General features: G+C 38.7%; 1 long non-coding RNA gene across 1 annotated transcript; it reads right to left on the reverse strand.

The window, feature by feature from the left end:
- Positions 1-4166: 4166 nt before the first annotated feature.
- Positions 4167-12768, reverse strand: LOC309806433. The gene is made up of 3 exons (XR_014294393.1): positions 12641-12768; positions 11631-11787; positions 4167-4236 (listed from the first exon to the last, which is right to left on the reverse strand). It is a non-coding gene; the product is annotated as an uncharacterized lncRNA (long non-coding RNA).
- Positions 12769-14470: the final 1702 nt, after the last annotated feature.

A 14470-nucleotide genomic window follows, 5' to 3' on the forward strand; every position in this document is an offset into this window, starting at 1 on the left:
AATAAAAAAGAACAGAAATAAAAGATTGGATGCTTATCTCAGAGACTTATCATTAAAAGTGAAAAGCTACCAAGAGAAGTAGATCTGTAAAATATTGCAAGTATTTGTGAAATCTTCCCTTCACCTTTTTGCAACTAATACATATTTTTTCAAGATAATAGAAGTAAATAAACATTTAAAGAAAAATTAATGAAAGAGGGCTTTTTTTTAAGGATTACTAACTGAATCAATTTATTTGCTTTTTTAATTTATCTCCCTTTCACCTTCCTCAGGTGCTTCTAAGTAGTCATCAAAGGCATAGATTCAAGGGATGTTAATGCTACAAAGAACTTAGACATTACCTAGCAGTCCATTGGTTTAAAAATACTGTTTCCAAAGAATACTTTGTCCAAAATCAATAAAAGCCCAACATAAAACATGGCTTTGTGCTGGTTGAAATCCACTTGGGTCTTTTTTTCTCCCAGCCTCTATCTGTAATACTCCCTAAAGGGATTCTGGGTAACTCTCCCCCAGAGCACTGGCTTATAAGAGTCTTTCCCATATATGAAAGAAAAAAAAAATGAGGCGCAGAAAGATGAAGGACTCCAACATCACAAAGGTGGTACATAGCAAATAAACATTTCTTCCTTCCTTTTTCTTCTCCTAAATTTGTCTTCTCATCCTTGACTCATTTTTAGATCTACAGAATGACTTCCCAGGTGAGGAAAACAGAAAATGGCACCAAATAACTGAAAACTTCCCTTTTCTTTCATTTCAAGAAAGCAAAACACCTGGCTGTGCAATGCAATCCCTTTGAAACTGACAAATAATCACAGAATATTTAATTATGGCCCATTTCCTGATAGTATCAGTTTTATGTGAACAGATTTGCAGCAATTAAATTTCTCAGATTACCATTTTTCAGAAAGTTCTCCATGTGCGTCAATGGCAAGGGATCCATTTCCAAACCTGTCTTGTTTCCTTAGTGAGTCAGTCTCTCAAAGCTTATATTGCAGTCATTGTTTGTATTAGTAAAGTAATTAATCCCTAAAGTAAGAAGAACAACTACATACAGTCTCTGTGAAATTCCTAGCCGAAAAAGTCATTTCAAATGGCTTGCTTTCCTACGTATTGCTTAATACTACCTAATCATGACTAGCACTGTACAAAAATATAGAACACACAGCAGAAGACTATGGCAACAGTGGAACTTGGGAAAATATGTGTATTGGAAGAAAATAATATAATGCTGGTGAGCAATGAAAAGAATAATCTTGAAAAAAAAAGAAGGAACATATAAGAGTTTGGTGTATTGTGCTTTTCCAAACGTATGGCTTTATTTAGCAAACTTGGGACAGTCTATTTTTTCCATTATTATTACTTATGTGTCAGCAGGCATCACTTGGCCTTCTCCCTCTTAGGCCTGACGCTGAGTCAATGTTTAGAATCCAAACCACACATAAACTATTTTTCCCTTAGAAAGTGCTCATCTGATGACTTAATAAAAGTACTTTAATGGTTGGAAAGGAAAAAAAGTGTTTGTCTTGTTCTTTGAGATTGAAAGCTGCTTAAGATTTCTAGAAAATACTGAAGTCAGCAACATTCAAAAAGGAGAGTTTGGGGATGAGATCTCTCTACCTCTATGTTATTTTTACCATTTCCATACCTGGAAGCTGGAGTGTTACAGCCAGATGCAGAACAGAAATTACTACAGGAAGTGTGGCACCGGTGGCCAATTCTTACAGGATGCTGACTGCTGACTTCTAGGTGACTTTCTGCACATTGGACTTTGCATTTACCAAATTGTCCTGAGGTCAAGACAGTTGACCACTGACTCTAGTCAAACCAGGCAATTTCAGGAAAATCAAAGCAAAAGAGTGAAAAACTATAGCACTGAAGCCATGAATAATAACAATAGCACCACCAGAAATAATAACAGCAGATATTTTTAACATTTATCATATTCCAGCCACTAAGCTAAGCACTGCATGCATTGTTTTCCTCACTCTCACAACAACCCCTTCATTGCTGTTTTGCAGATGTGGAAAATGAAGCTTAGGAAAGTTAGGCAATTCATCCAAGTTCACAAAGCTAGTAAATCACAGAGTCAATATGAGAAGTCTGTTTTTCCCCCATCTCCCAAATCCAGCACTCTGTTTGTAATCAGTACAAAATACCACTTCCATCTCTGAAGAGAAGAAGCTGGACCAGATAGCCAGTCTGTAAATTCCAGGTGAACTCCTTCAAGCTTTTGATTTCACACCAAAAATTGTCTTCAAAATCTCTAGTAGAAGAGAAGTAACACATCATTTCCCAGAATGCATGGGAACACAGTCAGCAACAGCAATTTTCCTAATCCCATTTCTCAAAGCATCCTGTTCATCTGTATCCCATGCTCCAACTGAACAATTTCTGAGGGCTTTTCACCTTTCTGACTTTGTATTCACTGACATATTTTTCCTATTCTCACTACCCTCTCCCTTCTTGCACCTATACCTATCAAAATCCAAACAAGTCTATAATTTTCAGACTGAATACCATTTTCTCTACAAAGTTTTCTCATTAGATGACATCTGCTGGATGCACAATTTCCAATAACCAACCACATACATCCTGTGAGATGTTCTACATTTCTTCCTTATACACAACACAAGCAGGGGCCACACATACAAAAGACACAAAACTATCTAACACCTCTGTGTGCCTATTATGGAGGTGGCTTACTTCCCTCTCACCCCTCACCCATAACCTCACATCAATTTTATCAAGTACAGCCAATGATGTCATAATGCACTGCTCATTTGCTACAGTTTCTAAAGCACACAAAAAAAACAAAAACGTGTAACTTCATTCATGGATGCTCCATAATTGTGAATCCTCATACAAATAAAAAAATGAACAATTCCAGGAAAACGTTGCTGGGAAATAATTCTGTCAAAAAATTCTGAAACAATAGCACAACCAGAGGTATGTGTGAATAATCATTTTGGTGACATGTTACAGTCATACTTCTTGTACTTCTGGTACTTTATACTCTTTGAGATTGTGTTTCAGTAACAGTTTCGTCAGCAGGAACTTTACAATCAGTGATCAAAGTTAACCATTTATCTAGGCTCAAAAAAAGAAACAAACCAACAAAGCCAATGATCATTACAATGAAGAGATTTTGTATTATATAACCTATAATCAAATAATATATCAAGGCTACCATAAGCATAAAACATAAAAATGTATCTGGAAGCTTCAGATGGAAGGTGAGGGAATGAAAGGAAGACTAGGCTGATGAGGGAGGCCATGACAAATGTACAAACAGAGGAGGAAGCTAGCTGGGGAGAAGGATCTGTGAGTTGATGTGCATTGGTAAGAAAGCACAGATTGCATGTTCTAGATGCAGACTTCTCTGCTCTCAGCACCCTTGACAGTTAGGCCTTCAGCGGGCTCAGCCAGGCTGGAAGAGTCCAAAACATTACCTAGGTTTTCCCTTCCTTAGAAAACAATAAAAAGTGTAGTGATACATTTTCTTTACAGTGAGGTCAATGTGACAGTTTGTCCTCTCAAGTTTCATGAAGAGTCGATTTCTTTTTAATCTGGTTGTATTTATATAAATTATTTTTATTTGTAGGGGATCAGTTAATAAGGATGTCTTAGAGTTATTTAACTCATAAAAATGCAAATCCTGGCCCTTATTCTAGAGACCGTATATTTGTGGGAGTGGCACAGGAGGGAAGAGCTAAAATTTGATCTGTTATAGATCTTTATCTTCCCTGATATCTGATTTAGTATCATCATCAGGCATATCATATTATAGGAAAAGTGTGAACAGAAGCTTTGAATTCACAGCACAATTCTTCCACCTTTTTACAAAGTCTAAATGGTCTGAAGGTAAAAGAAGGATGATACATCCAATGTGGATATCAAATGGACATCAATGTGGATACCAAAGTTTTAGTATTTGAGAGACACACTTAGTTTAGGGTTTCTCCTTAAAAGATGGACACATTAAATTGACTTTCTTTCAAAGATTAGTTTATAGGCTGTTGTTTTGAGGCATAACTTCACCCTTTGTTAAGTTTAGTTTTACATAGTTTGTTTCTAAAATTGAGAACAGGTATATGACTCCCTTAATAGGAAAAACTACTGAATGTAAAACAGAAAGAAGTTGGTACTTAAGTCCAGAGACAACTGACCTCTTTAGTTCGACAGTACACACTGAGCATGGATGAGACTCATTGGTGATGTCACAAATCCTTGGTAGACCTAAGATGTAGGTAGGGAGAAAAGAAAAACAATGTAGAAAAAGACAAAAATAACAGTGAGAATTGAAATTTAGAAAATAAAGAAGAGCATGTTCTAAGAATGAGCTAAAGATGTCTCAGGGGTCATGTAAATTCCATGTACAACAATATATAGTCAAGGGACCCATTCTTCATGGAAGCAAATATTATCCTTGGATCTATACTTGAAAATGCAAAACATCACATTATGGCTTTCAAACACTTTAACCTAGAGAGGAAAACACAAAGGCATTCCAATATAAGGAATACACTTTTCAAATGAATGCAACAGGATAAACAGTGACCTCTAATCTAAGTGTTACCTGGCCTGGAGCCAGGACAAATTAGCTCATGGCCTGGTGAACTGCATGTGTTTTTGCAGTTGCCTCAAGAATGCTCCACTGATGAGCCAGGCCACTGGTAACCGATTCCAAAGATACGATGCAGTAAATTGAAAAGATTTTTTTACCTTTCACACAGCTAAATTTTGGTTTTTTGCTCATAATTAACCCTATGATCTTCCATTATAAACCCCGCTTAATAGAGCTGGTTTAATAACATCCTGCCTTCTTATGGAAAATAATCAAGAAGTTGCTCTGTGTCACTCAAATTAAGGCTTATTTCCTTGTCAAATTCTTGTAAACGTACCATGAAATAGTCCAAAATAAACAGACTTGCTCAGATACAAAGGGCAAAATGAACTCTAGGACCATTAGGACTCAGGCCAGTGGTTCTCAACATTTGTAACAATTTAGAATCACCTGGGGAACAAAAAACAAAAAGAACTAACTTCTGGGCCTCCACCCTCAGACCAACTATAGTAGATATTGTGGGGTTGGACTTGGACATCAGCGTCCTTTGAAAGCTGCTCATGTGATTGTTATAGGCAGCAGGTTAAGTAGAGAACCACTAGCCTATTTGCTTATGAGAAAGGCAGTGGGGTGATGGAAGGGAATTCACTCATAGATGGGAACTCAATCTGTAATTACACAAGGTGCCACTTGTGTGGTTTTGGGTGAGTGACTCAGTCTCTCTATGCTTCATTTTCCTCATCTTTAATATGGAGGATAAATATTTTCCCTCAGGTCCCCTCTGGGATTGTTTGAGGATCAAAAACTCACAGAGTGGCTTGCAAGTGACAAGTGAGTAAGCCAGGGCTCCCTCCCATTTGGATGCTCCCTTTCTCCCTCTGCTATTGACCTGACAGAAGCCCTCACAGACTAAATTATTTCTTCCCTCCATATTACCAAATACGGCTCTCTCATGAAAAGGAAGTAGTGGTTATTCATATTTAGGGATACTGTAAAATAAGTATTTGCAAATTTCTTCATTCTACAATCAAATTTTAATACATCTACTATTAGCAATCATCTAAAAATATGTCTTGGATTATCTAATGTATATTAATAGGACATTTACCCTTAAACTAGTAATCCTCACATAAAAATAGACCTCTTGCAACCAAGTTTATTCTTTCATATAAAGGGTCATTTTGGAAATCAGAAAAATGGTAGTTCCTAATCTTTTCATTTCTTTTTTCTTCACTCATGTAAATTTATCACAGGATCAACGGGATTGTCAAATATTTGAAGAATATCTAAAACTTCCAGAAAGACAGCATGGTAAAAACAAACAAACAAACAAACAAACAAAAAACACTGTACAAACTAGTTAAGAGTGAGCACTGTACACATGTGGGCATGAGCTAGTACTTGGCTGGGTGTAAATAACTGATAATTCCATCTTAGAAAACTACAAATCCAGAGTCCCTGGATCACTTGCATACTTCTTACCAGAACTCTGTCATTGACACATCCACCCTTTTGCACGATTTCTCTCATTCAGAGTTTGTTTCAGGGAATGCCCTTCAAGCAATCAAACCATGCAGTGGCACACATGTTTCATATGGACCATAATTCACTACCAATTCCCATTCTTGAAAGAAGATGCTGTATACACGTAGAACTGTTCTAGTCAGACTTCTTAATCATTGGATAGAAGTATCCAACAGCATATTGTGTTCAACAGCCTTATAAAGTCTTTCAGGGTCGTGACATCATCTATTTGCTAGGGCAGGTGGCTTGGAGGAGGAATAATCAAGGGGTTGCTGCCATGTTATCTCCCTCCTCTCCTTCAGAAGACATATGAATTTTAAAAATTTTACCAGTGTCTGGAACCCAAAAGAGATTAGGTGTAACATTTATTCTGCTCAACTACCAAACTTATACTAACCAGAAGAACCAAAACCAAAAGGGTTTGGGGGTTTCAAAAGCTACATGTCTGCTCTTCATTCATTCATGCTCTTCATGCAGTTACTTACTCATTAAAAAAGCAATTATTAAGTCTCTACTGTGTACTAAACAATATGTGAGGTAATAGAGATGAGATAAATAAGACATAATTCCTCCCTTAAGGACGTTACAGTCTAGAATAAGGTTTCTCAACCCTAGCACTACTGATATTTAGACAATTCTTCGTTGTGGGGAAGATTCCTGCACATTTCAGGATGTTAACGTCACCCTTGGCCTCTAGTCAGTAGATGCCAATAGCACCCCCCCACCCCTGATCCAGAGTTATGACAATGAAAATTGTCTCCAGATATTACCAGCTGTCATTTGGGGGCAAGATAACCTCCAACTGAGGACTACTGGTTGAGATAGAGGAGATAGATATTGAAAATGCAATGAATGACATGGGTACAATAATAGAAAAATACATAGGATAAAATGGAGACAAAGTGTCAGGAAATGCTTTGAGGAAAAAAAGGATTAGGAGTGTGATCACTGACCTTTCTGACTAAGTGCACTTGTTATTTCTACTGTAAAACTACCCAGGCTGGGGTGAGAGGCATCACATGAGGTAGTCCCTTCTTAGAACCCCAAATAGGACCTTCCTATTTGGCTTCTTATCCTTTCCAGCCTCCCCTGGATTGAAAGGGGTAGTTTTCAAATATCCTTTTCAGTTCATTTTCCCCCTGAATGAAACTGTTCTGATGCCACATCCTCTTCTTTCCTAGAGCCCAGTAAATTTATTCACTCTTGCAAAATATTGCAAGAATGGCTAAGTAGAAGGAAAGTTTGAACCTCCCTCTGCTTCTGCATGGCAGGAGGGTGGCTCAGAAGGCCTCGTGTGCCATGTGGTGGTTTGCAAAGGCAGAAGAATTAAGAACTGATGATACTGCAGTGGACCACTAATGTAGCATGTGGCTAAAGTTCAGAGAGGTCTGCCAAGCCTGTAAGAGCCAAGGAGGTGTCAAGTCCCAAGAAAGAACCATTGTGGGTGTCCTTGCAAGGAGGAGCAGAGAACAGAGAAGAAATATGGAAGACTGGACATAAACAAAAGAAATCAAATGACACCCAATAAGTTACATAGGAAAAACTGGAAATAACCTGAAGGCATGTTAGAATTCCTCACTAGAATAAGGGTAATTGAGAAAGATGCTATCGGTTATAGAAAATAAATATGTTCCATATTCTTTGCCCATCAACCTTTTGGTTTGAAGACTTTCTATTCCAGAACACAAGAACTTTGAGATTGGAAATACAAAGTTCTGCTGGAGTGCACATCAGAGTGGTTTAAACAGGTCTGGCTACTCAGGGAAGACCTGGATATAAACATGTAATGTTGAACAGACATTGGAGAATGAATAGGAAATACCCTGTTGAAGACGGGACAAAGGAGTGTTCCAGCTAAAGGAATGGATGTGAGAAGCCCTATATGTGAGCGAGAATCAGGTGTATTTGAGAAGAGGAATATGTACATAGTGTTTCTAAGGTGAAGAGAGACATACTAGTCAATATTTATTCAGAATATATTATATCCCAGGAACTAAGCTAAATTCTTTATGAATAGCATCTTGATTAATTTTCATCACAAACCAACAAGGTGGGATATAGTTAGTTTCCCTACCATTTAGCTACTGTTATCAACTTCTTCATCATAATCAGATTTGCATTTTAGAAAGTGTACAGGTAAAGGAATGAGCAAATGGATTAAGAAGAACCGATTAAGAAGCTTGCTACAGAGCACACACTAGGAGAAATTGAAGTTCCAGAGTATGTCATTAGTGTTTGGAATGGAAAAGAAGGGATGATTCATGAGTCACTTCAATTGTAAAGAAAATGAAAATGACTGATGCAAGCAACTGATTTTTAAAGTTCAAAAGAGAGAGGAATTGAATGAAGCCAAAACTTTGACCACAGAGAACAAACAGCAAACTACTACCACAAAGAGATGGATCAACAGGAGGTAGGAGGTCTGTCTGGGAGATGCAAGGATGTGAACAGGGGGAGCAGTGAAACAAGGAGCTAAGATTTGCACTGCTGAGTCTGAGGCACCTCGTAGCTTGAAATGGGGTACTAGAGCTTTGCAGTAAAAGATGTCTGAAGACATTGGTTTAGATGACTTTCATCTTGAGGTCAAAGTTGAAGTCCCAAACGTGAATATGATGGAAGGAGAGAAGAAACAAAACGATCACTGACAGTTGTGACTTAAAAAAAGACCCGTAGCACACATCTGTAAGACCACCCAGTCTTGCTTTCTGCTTAAACAGTAACAAGTGCAAGGGCCAAATCAATACTGGTTTTGCTGATGTTTGCAGCTGAGGGACCAGGAAGAGTGACCATGATCTCAGAACTGCTTCTTTTCTATGGTTTTCCCTGATAAAACCATTTCTATGCTTTATTCTCTCTCCTTACTCCTCTGAGAGCCATATGTTCATGTTATCCTACAATCATGTCCATGAACCTGTCTCTCTTACTTACTTCTCAACTGTGTCAAATCAGGTGGGAGCTTTGTGGGGGAGGTATGTATGTTTTAGTGTTGTTGGGACAAATAAAATAGTGACTCCCACTAAAGAACTCTGAGTTTTACCACTTGATATCTTTAAATGAATTCAATTTTATTTGTTGAAATGTCCCATCCCTGCTCTGTCCCAAAAAGAAGAGCCTAAATATGTAAATACTGGCAGGAATACAGCAGATGTTTAAAACTCTTTGCCTTTTCCTCATTATCTGTCTTTGGCTCATTCAATTCTGTTCACTTACCTTTTCCCCAGTCTGCAACTGCCAAAACCCCATCTTTCAGTATCTAGCCCCAGGAATCCCTTAGGGAAGCTGTCCCTGCTCTCTCCCAATGTGTGTCAATCACCCTGCCCCTGAGCACTTTACATCTCTCTTAAAGCATTCATTGTGTTCATGTATTTTGTGGTGTGTGTGTATGAGTGTGACTGTGATTGGAGTTAATGAAACAAACACATTGTCATATAATTAGTAACAATAGAAGGGCTTCATGGAAACACAAGCCATGAATCCTTTCACCCAGCCTCATCACTTCCTACTGAAAATAACACTGTCAGTAGGAAAATCCCCCCATATTTGTAAATAGCAACAATGTAATCAGCCTTCAAAGCCTTCATTATGTTTCCTTATTGGTGATGCAGTTCTTCTTTCCATACGATGCAAGACATTGTCATAATTGAACCTTTGTATAATGGATTGGCAGAGCATGTAATCTAAACATCTGGATTCTTCTACACATGGCTCATTAGCTATTGCAGCAAAAATCAATATGAACTCTATGCTGATGTAATTAAATATGACTGGAAAAATACATGCTTCCATATTTTTGGTTATACATATGTATATATTTGACATACAATTCAATGTTGTCACAGGAATTTTTAAAAGAAAATTTTCTAGAGCCATGTCTGTTAACCATCATTGTACTACTTCCTGGAAGCAAGGGAAAAGTGAGTAGTGCTGGGCTGTCGGCCACTTCACCACATTGCCATAGTGAGAGAATATCTAATAATAAATAAATTCAGTCAAGTATCAGGATTTCTAGTCTGCTCTTTATGGTAAAAATACGCTTCAATTTGAAATTGTGCAGATTTGAGCAAAAAGAGGGTTTTTATCCAGTATTGCTTAATTTGCAAGAACACAAAAGAGGTGATTATAAATAATACTTTCACCCTCATTGCTGTCCTACTAAAGTGACCTGAAAAGTGTGTGGCCTCACACTGAGTCAGAATGAAAACACAGCTCATGAACTTCACAGTACTGGGCGAGCCAGCCTGGAGTAAAATCCAATAGCAAGGGAATTGAGAGAGAAGCAAACTATTACTGTTTCACTTTCACTCTTGCAGTCCCAATTTTGCCCTTTACAAGGCCAAAGACAAAGTAGTCCATACTAGAATTGGAGTGGCCTTTCCCTTTAAAGTTTCTGTAGGCATCAGAGCCTCAGAAAAGAGATGGCACCCTCCCGTATTTCTTCTTTTATAATTGTTACAAAGGGAGAAGCTACAGTTTTCTTTCCCCGTATTTGGTTATCTACCATGGAAAAATATTGTGTTACATATTTTCTCTCTTACCTGAAATCTCTCACCCTCATTCCAAACTACATAAATACTAAACCAAAGGTGGTATGCTGTTATTAATTTAAATCACCCAAACTGTCCTACACGGAAATAGATGTACAGGTTGTCTTCAATCAGATTTCTTGACCCTGAGATTTGCATACAGGGGGTTTGTTGGCAAGTCTTCACAAGAATAATATATGTAAAGGAGTGATGGAAGTAGGATTTTGCAGAGGGAAAAGTTGAACTGTGGTGCCGTTACACCAAAACTTCAGCATGGAGAATTCTGAGTTGAGGATGGTCCTTGAGAATTATCCCAAGCTAAATCAAGGGGGCCAAGTCTTTGGACTCCCAACTGACTAGTTATTGGATGCTGAGTTCTCCCAGCAAGGAAGCATAACCTTAAGGGACGGAGTGTCCGTCTACCAAGGGCAATTCTCAGAGAGGGACAGAGCTCAGAGCCATCAGCAGCCAACATATTCAGGCTTGGAGAATGAGCACCTTGGCTCTGAAGATGGTGATCTGGATGGCACATAATAGTGTTCACTACAGTCCACCCTAATTTAAGATGCTTGAATCTACTTGCTGCTGGTAATAAGTTCTCCCCATCTAGGAACATCTTCCTCAGGATTCTAATTGATCTCATTTTCCAATGAAACTCACAAGAGGAAGGTTAGTAGAATGAACTACTGCTGCCCTTTCCACCACAGCTGTTCTCAAGGCTCTAAGTGATACTCATCAGTGCCTGCCTTTACTACCCATTCTAGATTCTCCACACCCTCAGTTTTACCTCTGTTGGTCTAGGTAGCTGACCCGTTGGGGTGACCCAAACTCTCATCTCTAAGGGATCTGAGTCCCTGGTCACCATGTAATTCTTGGGTCATGGATGCTATACTTGTACATGACACCCCATCACGATGGAGTATGTGAATACCAAGAAACACACCAGTGGATCAGTGGTGCCAAACTGCCCCAGGGTGAAACAGCAAACTTTCTTCCACTTGATAATTGGGGTCACCTACCTTGACATATCTTCTTTCCTTGCCTTCTTGTCTGTTGATATGAGGGGACTGAAATGACCAGGCAGCCATAATAACTTAAAGTTCAATAGGATTTTTATTTTGTCTCATAGTGAAACCATTCTCCTCCTGGGATCAAGGACCTCCAAACACACAGAGCCTAAAATTAAAGGAAAAGAAAGGTAAAATTTCCCTCAAGTGGGTCGTAGGAGTGGTGGCAAGCCGGGCCACTCCATTCCTATTTCTAGACACTCTTATTCCACCTGCTGGGAAAACAATACCATCTTATGATCACTGATTTTTGTTATTTAATACACCCTGGTGGATGGCACTTCATCCTTCCAGGTGCCAACACAAAGTTGACATAGTTGTACCAAAAAAGGTATCCCGTTCCACTTTCAGGCTGAGACCTTCTGGCTGGTACAGTATAACCAATCCAATTATACATTTAGGGAACCAGGGATATGACTTCCATTTGGATATCAGTAATGAGCCCACCCACAATGAACCTGACCCAAGCTAGCTCTTCATTTATATGTCCTCTCCAACAATGGAATACGATTGTCCCTGGGTATAACTGGCAGCTCAGAGCCTATGTTCAATTATCCTTGAAATGTTTACATAGTTTTTCTCTAGTGCATATTACCCAGATAATATTCATATGCCTCTTCAATGAAAGTTTTTTGAAATCATTACAATATAAGCATGTCGTGTTGCACTTTCTTTCTGATGACCATGACAACTTTAATAACTCTCCAAACAAAATCTAATACAAGGAAATACTACTTGAAATACAAGTGGCAATAATAAAATGTCACGTGTATCATTTATACTAAGATCAAAAGAGTTCAATTATGTATCTATATATCTATGCTTAGCTCTAACTACATATCTAATACATCTATTTACTTATGAATATACATGTATACGTATTTATATAACAATTCTGAACAATAGATTGTTAATAAACAACTGGTGCTTGTGTAAATGAGATAAGAAAATAGTCTCCTTACCTTGTGCAGGGTAGCATCAGTATGATTACTTCTATTTCCTGGCATCCAAAACTCTTCCCTCCCGGGCAGCAGGCATGGGTCTCATGGAAGTGTAATACTCCATATACCCTTCACACAAAGTTTCTGAAAAGCTACTGGGAGGTAACAATCCATGGGTCAAATTTCTTCATGCCCTGCCCTTCATCCAGATTATATTTTCAAGGATGTTTGTGTACTTAGCAGCCTTGGAAAATAGAGATAGATATCTCCCTCTGGAGCCAAAGGAAGGTTTGATTACAGACTTAGAAAATTAATGTATGTTTCCCTCCAGAGTAAAGGGCATGTTTGCTTACTGTACAGATTAGTAAAGATAATGTCTGAGACTTCCCTGGTGGTCCACTGGTTAAGAATCCACCTGTAGGGGACACAGGTTTGATCCCTGATCTAGGACTATCCCACATGCCTCGGAGCAACTAAGCCCATGCACCACAACTACTGAGCATGTGTGCTGCAGCTACTGAAGCTTGCATGCCCAGAGCCCATGCTCCACAACAAGAGAAGCCACCGCAATGAGAACCCTGCACACCACAACGAAGAGTAGTCCCCAGTTGCCACAAATAGAGAAAGCCTGTGCACAGCAACGAAGACCAAAACACAGTCATAAATAAATAAATAAATAAATAAATAAATAAGTACATAAATAAATAAATAAATAAAATAAGACTAGTAAAATGTTTATGAACATGAAATGTGTGGAAATTAAGTTAAAAAAAAAAAGACGAGTTCCCCAAGCAAAGGGCAGGTATCTTGCTTCCCATCATTAAAGATTTGAGTTCCCTAAATTCATAGTTCATTTCCTGTAATGCAACCCACTACATGTATAGGTATCACCTGGACCTGTTTGCATCACCTGATGAGAAGTGTGTCTAAAGAACCAGTACAAAAATGCTGGGGCTTCCCTGGTGGCGCAGTTGTTGGGAGTCCGCCTGCCGATGCAGGGTACACGAGTTTGTGCCCCTGTCCGGGAGGATCCCACATGCCGTGGAGCAGCTGGGCCTGTGAGCCATGGCCGCTGAGCCTGTGCGTCTGGAGCCTGTGCTCCGTGGAGGGAGAGGCCACAACAGTGAGAGGTCTGTGTACCGCAAAAAAAAAAAAAAAAATTTTAAAAAAAATGCTGATACTCTGGCTACTGCTATTGCTGTGAGTAATAAACTGCCCTTTATCTCTGACCCAGGGGTGTTGTATCTCGTACCAGCATCCAAAAATCTGTGGCAGGTTAATTTGTTAGTTTGCAAGTAGGATAAAAATCTCACCATCTTCACAAATCTAGACACTTCTTTATGTGATTATGCCAAGGGTTTATTCCTAACAGCAGTAAGAGTTATAAACACCATTGTACAAAACACTGAAGACAGATAGTAACAATCATCCATATACTTGTGTTCTAGCCAGAAAAGGGAAGCACTAAGCCATGAAGCTATTACCTTTCCCAAATCTTGTAACTATTTTGTGATGGAACCCAGAGCTAAATGTTGCTAGTCTGATTACTACGATGAGTTCTGCCTGATGAGTGTTTCTGATCTCTGTACTTCAGAGGAAAATCTTATGGAGTTTTGCATCCGGAGCTCAGTTTGGAGACTTTTATACACCTCTCATCTTCCAACGTTTAAACCTAAAAAGGGAATCACCATTGCTTTATTCCTATAAGAATAGCAATGTCGTATTCTACCATTTACACCATAATTAATTATCAAACTACTCTGACATTGGGACCAATGTTCTAACTCATCATCTTAGCCTTAGTTCCTCCAAAGCAGAGTCTGAGTGAGACAGAGGTCTGCATGCCAGGAA

This window comes from Mesoplodon mirus (genome assembly GCF_964341445.2).
Source record: "Mesoplodon mirus genome assembly, chromosome: 6".
In the NCBI taxonomy this organism is placed as follows: domain Eukaryota; kingdom Metazoa; phylum Chordata; class Mammalia; order Artiodactyla; family Ziphiidae; genus Mesoplodon; species Mesoplodon mirus.